The sequence below is a fragment of the Dasypus novemcinctus genome, chromosome 1 (assembly GCF_030445035.2).
Source record: "Dasypus novemcinctus isolate mDasNov1 chromosome 1, mDasNov1.1.hap2, whole genome shotgun sequence".
Lineage (NCBI taxonomy): Eukaryota > Metazoa > Chordata > Mammalia > Cingulata > Dasypodidae > Dasypus > Dasypus novemcinctus.
The window spans coordinates 100180624-100188194 of record NC_080673.1 but is presented as its reverse complement, the minus strand read 5'-3'; positions in this window follow the sequence as shown (position 1 = coordinate 100188194).

The following is a 7571-nucleotide window of genomic DNA, read 5'->3' as shown; positions in this document are numbered from 1 at the left end:
TATACAGCACGATCAAGAAGGTTTTATCCCTGGTATGCAAGGATGGTTCAACATAAGAAAATCAGTGTAATACACCACATTACCAGTTCAAAAGAAAAAAATTACATGATTATCTCTATTGACACAGAAAAAGCATTTGACAAGATATAGCCTCCTTTCTTGATAAAAACCTTCAAAAAATAGGAATAGAAGGAAACTTCCTCAACATGATAAAGGATATAGATGAAAAACCCACAGCTAATGTTATATTCAATGGTGAAATGCTAAAGGCTATCCCTCTAAGATTTGGAATAAGACATGAATGCCCATTGTCACTGCTCTTATTTAACTTTGTGTTAGAAGTTCTTGCTTGAGCACTTAGGCAAGAAAAAGAAATAAAAGTCATCCAAATTGAAAAGGAAGAGGTAAAAATTTCACATTTGCAAGTGATATGATCCTATAAATAGAAATCCCTGAAAAATGTACAACAAAGCTTCTAGATCTGGTAAACATATTCAGTTAAGCAACAGGATATAACAATGTGGAAAACTTAGTAGCATCTGTGCACACTAATAATGAGCAATTTGAGGAGGAAATCAAGACAAACATTTCATTTCCAATAGCAACTAGAGAATCAAATATCTAAGAATAAGCCTAACTAATGATGTAAAGGACTTGTACACAGAAAACTATATGACATTGTTAAAGGAAATCAAAGAAGACCTAAATAAATGGAAGAATATTCCATGTTCATGGATTGGAAGACTAAACTTGATTAAGATGTCTGTCCTACCAAAATTGATTTACAGATATAATGCAATCCCAATAAAATTGCAACAGCTGTTTTTCTGACCTGGAAAAAAGCCAATTATGAAATTTATTCAGAAGCACAAGGTGCCCCAAATGAAAAAGAAAAATGAAATTGGAGGAATCATGCTATCTGACTTTAAAGTATTCAACAAAGGGAAGCAGAGGTAGTTCAAGTGACTGAGCACCTGTTACCCATGTACAAGGTCCTGGATTTGATCCCCAGTATGTCCTAAAAACAAAACAAACAAAAAATCTACTTGGGAGAGCAAGTGTAGCTCAGTGATTGAGCATTGGCTTCCCACATATGAGGTCCTGGGTTCAATCTCCAGTCCTGGTACCAACACCCCTCCCCCAAAAAAGCATTCTACAAAGTCGTGGTCAAAACTGCATAGTGTTGGTACAATGATAGACATACAGATGAATGGAACCAAACTGAGAATTCTGATATAGATCCTCACATATATGGCCAACTGATATTTGACAAGGTCGCCAAGCCCACTCAACTAGGACAGAATGGTCTTTTCAACAAATGGTGCTGGGAGAACTGGATATCCATATTCAAAAGATCAAGAAAGGATCACCATCTCATGTACTACACAAAAATTAACTCAAGATGCATTAAGGACATACATATAAAAACCAAGACCATAAAGCTCTTAGAAGATAATGTAGGGAAGCATCTATGAGATCTTGTAATAGGAAATATTTTCACCCAAAGTGTGAGCAATGAAAGAAAAATAGATAAATGGGACATCCTAAGAATTAAAACTTCTGCGCTTCGAAGGAGTTTGTCAGGAAAGTGAAAAGGCAGGCTATTCGATGGAAAAAAATATTTGGGAAGCACTTATCCAATAAGGGTCTAATATCCCACATATATAAGGAAATCCTACAACTCAAAAATAAAAAGACAAACAACCTATTTTTTAAAATGGGCAAGAGAGTTGAATAGACACTTTTCAAAAGAGAAAATACAAATGGCTAAAATGTACATGAAAAGATACTCAACATCACTAGCTATCAGGGAAATGCAAATCAAAACTACAACAGGTGTCATCTTACATGTTAAAGGTTTGCAATAATTAACAAGCTATAGCTCAGTGTCCCCTGATATGCATTGGGAAAAAGATAACCCCATCCCCATAAGCCTACATGTCCAAGGGCATGGCACTTTCAGGTTAAATAAAGAAACCACATAGAGATGGGAGTAAAGGGAAATGGAAACCTTCCCTACCTACATATCAGAGGGAGATAAAATTCCTACAGAACAAAGAAACATCTGCTCCTGCAGCATTCCAAAAAACCATAACTCCCTAACCCACTATCTTCTAGTCACTATCAGGGAACTTTTTCATCTCTAGGGCTTCTTATTGGTCCTTGCATTTCACTTGGACCCTCAACCCCCTCCCACCAACTATCATTTCCCCACCTAGGAAAGTTCTGTATAAGTCCAAATCTCCCCTTCCAGGGGTGGGCTGAAGTCTCTCTTCAGACCCCCACCATGCTGGTGTGGGGGTTGAAGTCTGTTCTTCAGACCCCTCCATTGGGAAAGCTTCTCAATAAATCTTTCTTTGTCTATAGTCATTTCAGTCTCCATGTCCCAGTAAGTACCGTATTTTCTCCAACATTATACTTATTAGACTGGATGCTATTATTAAAAACAGAACTGTAAGTGTTGAAGACAATGTGGAAATGTAGAATAGTGCAGCCATTGTGGAGGATGGTTTGGCAGTTCCTCAGAAGCTGACTATAAAATTGCCATATGATCCAGCAATCCCACTGCTGGGTATATATCCAGAAGAATTGAAAACAGGAACAGGAGCAGATATATGCACACCAATATTCATAATGGCTTTATTCACTATTGCCAAAAGTTGGAAGCAACCCAAGTGTTCATCAACAGAAGAATGGTTAAGAGAACTGTGGTTTATACATACAATAGAATATTACTTAGCTGTAAGAAGGAATGAAGTTTTGACACACGTGACAACATGGCTGATACTTGAAGAACTTATCTTGAGTGAAGTAAGCCAGTCACTAAAGGATGAACATTGCATGACCTCACTGATATGACCTCAGCATATCGAGCAGACTCACCTGGAGTCTGGAAGATAGGTTATCAGGAGAGAGAAAGAGAGTAGAGTGTGGTTAGCCATTGCTCAATATGGACACAACCTATGATAAGGTGGAATGGGGTGGTTTGGCAGTGGATAGGGGTGATAGTGGTGCTGGAATATGAGGGGGAACAGGGTGGGATGGTTGGGTTAGCTAGCACATATGGCAGGGGAGGGTCACTGGTAGAAAACACCAGTGGTGGGGGACATGTGGGAAAGGGTGCACCTGGAGAATGTTTCTGTGTAATATGAAGATGTTCATTTGTCATAAGAGTGTTATCTCAGTAGGTGAAGACCTACACAATAAATAATAAAATAAGTTCCCATCCTGGGGAGGTGCTACATTCTCCAATAGAGGGCAACAATCTTTTGAGTACATAGGCAGTGCCTAATAAAAGAAACAGACTAGTATGTCAAGCCCTCAATTTTAATGCATGTAACTATGCACCTTATTTTTCTAAAATTGAAACTTTGTAGTTACTATGGGTTCCAAGGAAAGGGGGAGGGGAAAAATAGCTGAAAGAATAGCTGGAACACAGGGTATTTTCAGGGCATTGGAATTGTTCTGCCTAACTTTGCAATAATGGATACAGGCCATTACACATTTTGTCAAAACCTATAAAAGTGTATAGTGCATAGTGTAAACCATAATGTAAACCATTGACCATAGTTAGTAGCATACTTCAATATGTGTTCATCAATTATAACAAATGTACCATACTCATGTAAGATGTTATAAATATGGAAAAATGTGAGATTTTTCTCACATTTGATTTGGATTTGACTTTTCTGTAACCTAAAGCTTCTTTGAAAATAAAGTGAAAAAAAAATAAGACCCTGGGGAACATACAAAGAAATTGTCATTATACATTTTAAAAAATAACATCTTATGGTGATAAAAGGCACAATGCAAAAAAATTCTCTTTTTTTTTTTTCAGCTTTGTTTTTGGATTACAGAAAACTTACAACTACGGCAGGGAGGATCACTAATTCAATATGTCAGTGGGCGGGGGGATGTGCAGAGAAGGATGCACCAGGGCATGCCTCTACGGAATGTGCTCATGTGGTCATGGGGTGTTACCTCAGTGAGTGGAGATCCACACATTTAAAACATTAAATTCCCATCCTGTGGAGTCCTGCTACATTCTCTAATTTAAGGGCAAGAATCTCTAGAATACACGGGCAGTGCCTAGCAAAAAAGGACAGACCAATATGCCAAATTTTTTATATTAATACTTTTATTTATGAACCTTATTCTTGTAAAACCGAAACTTAGCCTAGTAATATATATTGCCTAAGAGTACCTCCTGAAAATTTCCTTGCTACTCAAATGTGGTCTCTTTCTGAGCCAAACTTAGCATATAAACTCACTGCCTTCCCCTGCAGTGGGACATGAGTTCCAGGGCAGGGTCACCCTGGCACTGAGGGATTATTACCTATTCCCAACTAGCAATACATTTGGAAAAAGACCTTGACAAAAAGGCTGAAATTTTAAAATACAAATGAATTTTTATGGCTGTGCTAGTCTACCAAAGGGGTACCAATGCAAAGAACCAGAAAACTGTCAGCTTATATAAAGGGTATTTATTTGGGGTAAAAGCTTACAGTGCCAAGGACATGGGAAGTCCAAATCAGGTACCATAAGAGGTACTTTCTCACCGAAGTCAGCTGCCACCTATTTAAGCAAGATTGGGGCAATCTCTGCCAGGTTTCAGCCTTCCCCCTGGGCATCTTCTTCCTCCTGAGGCTCTATGGGCCCAGCTTCTTCCCAGTTCAGCTACAGGCTGGCATAGGGCTTGTCTCTCAGGGCTTCCATGTCAGTTTCAGCTCTCTGGGTATCACACCCAGAGGAATAGATTGGTTTGTAAACATAATCTTTCTCTTTTTGGGATACATAAATAATCTTAAACTGGCGAAGAGGTTTGAAAGTGAGTTGAGAGGTCATTCCAGAGGTTTCACTTATGCACATCTCAGGAGAATCTAACTGCCACAGTAAACGGTGCCTCAAGCAGGGGTGTTCTCGAGGGATCTAGAGACATCTGGGCACTTTAGGCAGGGCAGACAAGCTCAGGAAATCAGCACACCCATTGGTGGCCCTTACCTTGGAATATATGATCCTACCTCCCCCTTGTAACAGAGTTAGACTCATTTATAATTTTCATAAACTTGGTTCTTCTGTCTCTTTTATTTGAACCTATAATTAGCACCATACCCATTAAATACATGAGACTTAAATCTTCAGTCTGTTTATATGCTGGTTGAGCCCTGAATATTAGCAGTTACAGCCAACTCCTATTCTCCAGTTCATTGGACTAGCCCAGGACAACTAGCCACAGGATGATGATATACAACGTTCATCCCAAAAAACAGTGTCTACAACTGCAAAAAGACAGTCTATGAGATCTAAGTCCCCATATGTCCTACGGGATCTAAGTCCCCTCTCAATTGGAAAAAGACTCACCAAGATTGAGGAGGGAACAAACATAAGGGGGAATGCAACCATGGAACAAAGTAGACTTATTTGTTATTCTAGTAATGGAAGAAATTGTAACATTGATATTAAGACAGTGGTCACCAAAGGTTCTGACAGGAGGGAGAGAGAAGAATAGGCGTAACATGGGACATTTTGAGGACATTGGGATTGTTCTGTATGGTACAGGTTGTAAACCATAATTTTAAACTATTGACCATGGTTAATAGATGTGCTTCAATGTTTGTTCATCAAATTGTAACAAATGTACCATACTAATGGAAGGTGTTTTTAATGGTGGAAAGTGGGGAGGGGGAAGTGGTGGAGTATATGGGAATCCCCTATATTTTCAACTTAACTTTTACATAATCTAAAATTTCTTGAAAAATAAAGAGCAAAAAGAAAAAAAGAAGAAAAGAAAAAAGGAAATTGCCAAACTGTTTTCCACAGGGTATGAGAGTTTCATTTCCTCCATATCCTGGTTAAAACTTGGTATGATCAATCTTTTTATATTTTCTCATTCTAGGAGGATTGTAGTAGTATTTTATTGTGATTCTAATTTGTATTTCCCCGATGGCTAACAATGTTGGAATCTTTCCATGTATACATTTGCCCTTTATATTTTATTTGGTAAAGTGTCCATTCAAATCTTTTACTCCCTTTTAAAATGTGATAATTTATTTTCTTGAGAGTTCTTTATATGTTCTTGTTGCAAGTCCTCTATCACATATGTTACTTGCAAGTATGATCTCTCGGTCTTAAACAAGTCTTTTCAATTGCCAAGCAGTGTCTCAAAAAGGACCAGAAATTTTTAATTTTGATGAAGTCCAATTGATCAATTTGTTCAATGTGTTATGCTTTAGTTATCATATTTTTAAAAGGTTTTCTCCTATGCTTTTTTTAAGATACTGATAGGTTTGGACATTACATTTAGTTCTGTGATTCACTTTGGGTTTGCATATGTGAGTGTTTGATGAAAAATAAAGTTCAAGTTAAATTTTTTGCATATGAATATACATTGTTCTAGGATCATTTGTTGAAAAGATTATCTTGTGAATTGTCTTTACACCTTTTAGAAAATCAGCGATGTGAATATATGTGGGTCTATGTAAGAACTCTAATCTAATCCATTGATCCGTTTTTCTGGCTTCACACATTGTCTTATACTGCAGCTTTATAATAAATTTTGAAATCAGTAGTGTTAGTCCTCTGACTTTGTTCTCCTTTTTAAAAGTGTTTTTGCTACTCTAGATGCTTTGCATTTCAATATGAATATGAGAATCAGTTTAACAATCTCTACAGAAAAGCCTGCTGAGATTTTTGTTGGGGTTGTATTGAATCTATAGAGCAATTTGGGGAGAACTGACATCTTGACAAGATTGTGTTTCCCACCTATGATCATGGCATATCTTTTCATTTATTTAGGTCTTCTTTAATTTCTTTCAGTAATGTTTTGTTGTTTTCAGGGTACAAGATTTTCACATTTGTTAGATTTATCCCCAGCATTTTATATTTATTTCTATTGTAAATAGTCTTTTTTAGTTTAATTTGTGACTGTTTGTTGCTTGTATATAGAAATAAAAACAATTTTTGTATGTTGATCTTGTACCCTGCAGCATATTCAACTCATTAGTTCTATACCTTTTTTGTATATTGCATTATATTTTCCATATAGACAATCCTATCATCTGCAATTAGACATTTTACCTCTTAATTTCCAATCTGAGTGCCTTTGACCACTGAGTAGAATGTCCAGTACAATGTTTAATAGAAGCGATGAAAGTGGAAATCCTTGATCTTTTCCTGTTCTTTGATAAAGACTTTGCCTTTTAACATTAATCATGATATTAGCTCTAGGTTTTAAGTAGATGCTCTTCATTAGGTTGAGAAACTTTCCTTTTATTTTAGTTTGCTGAGAACTTTTAACAGGAATGGATATTAAATAGTCAAATACTTTTCCTGTATTCAATTGATATCATTATATGTAATTTTTTTCTTTAGCTTGTTAAATGATGGGTTACATTGTTGGATTTTCAAATATTGAACCAGATGTGTATTCCTGGGAAAACTGTGCATCATCATAGTGTATAATTCTTTTAATATATTGTTGGATTCAGTTTCCTAAAATTTCATTAGCATTTTTCCTTTGTTCATGAGTAATTTTGGTACGTAGTTCTCTTTTCTTGTATTGTCTTTGGGTT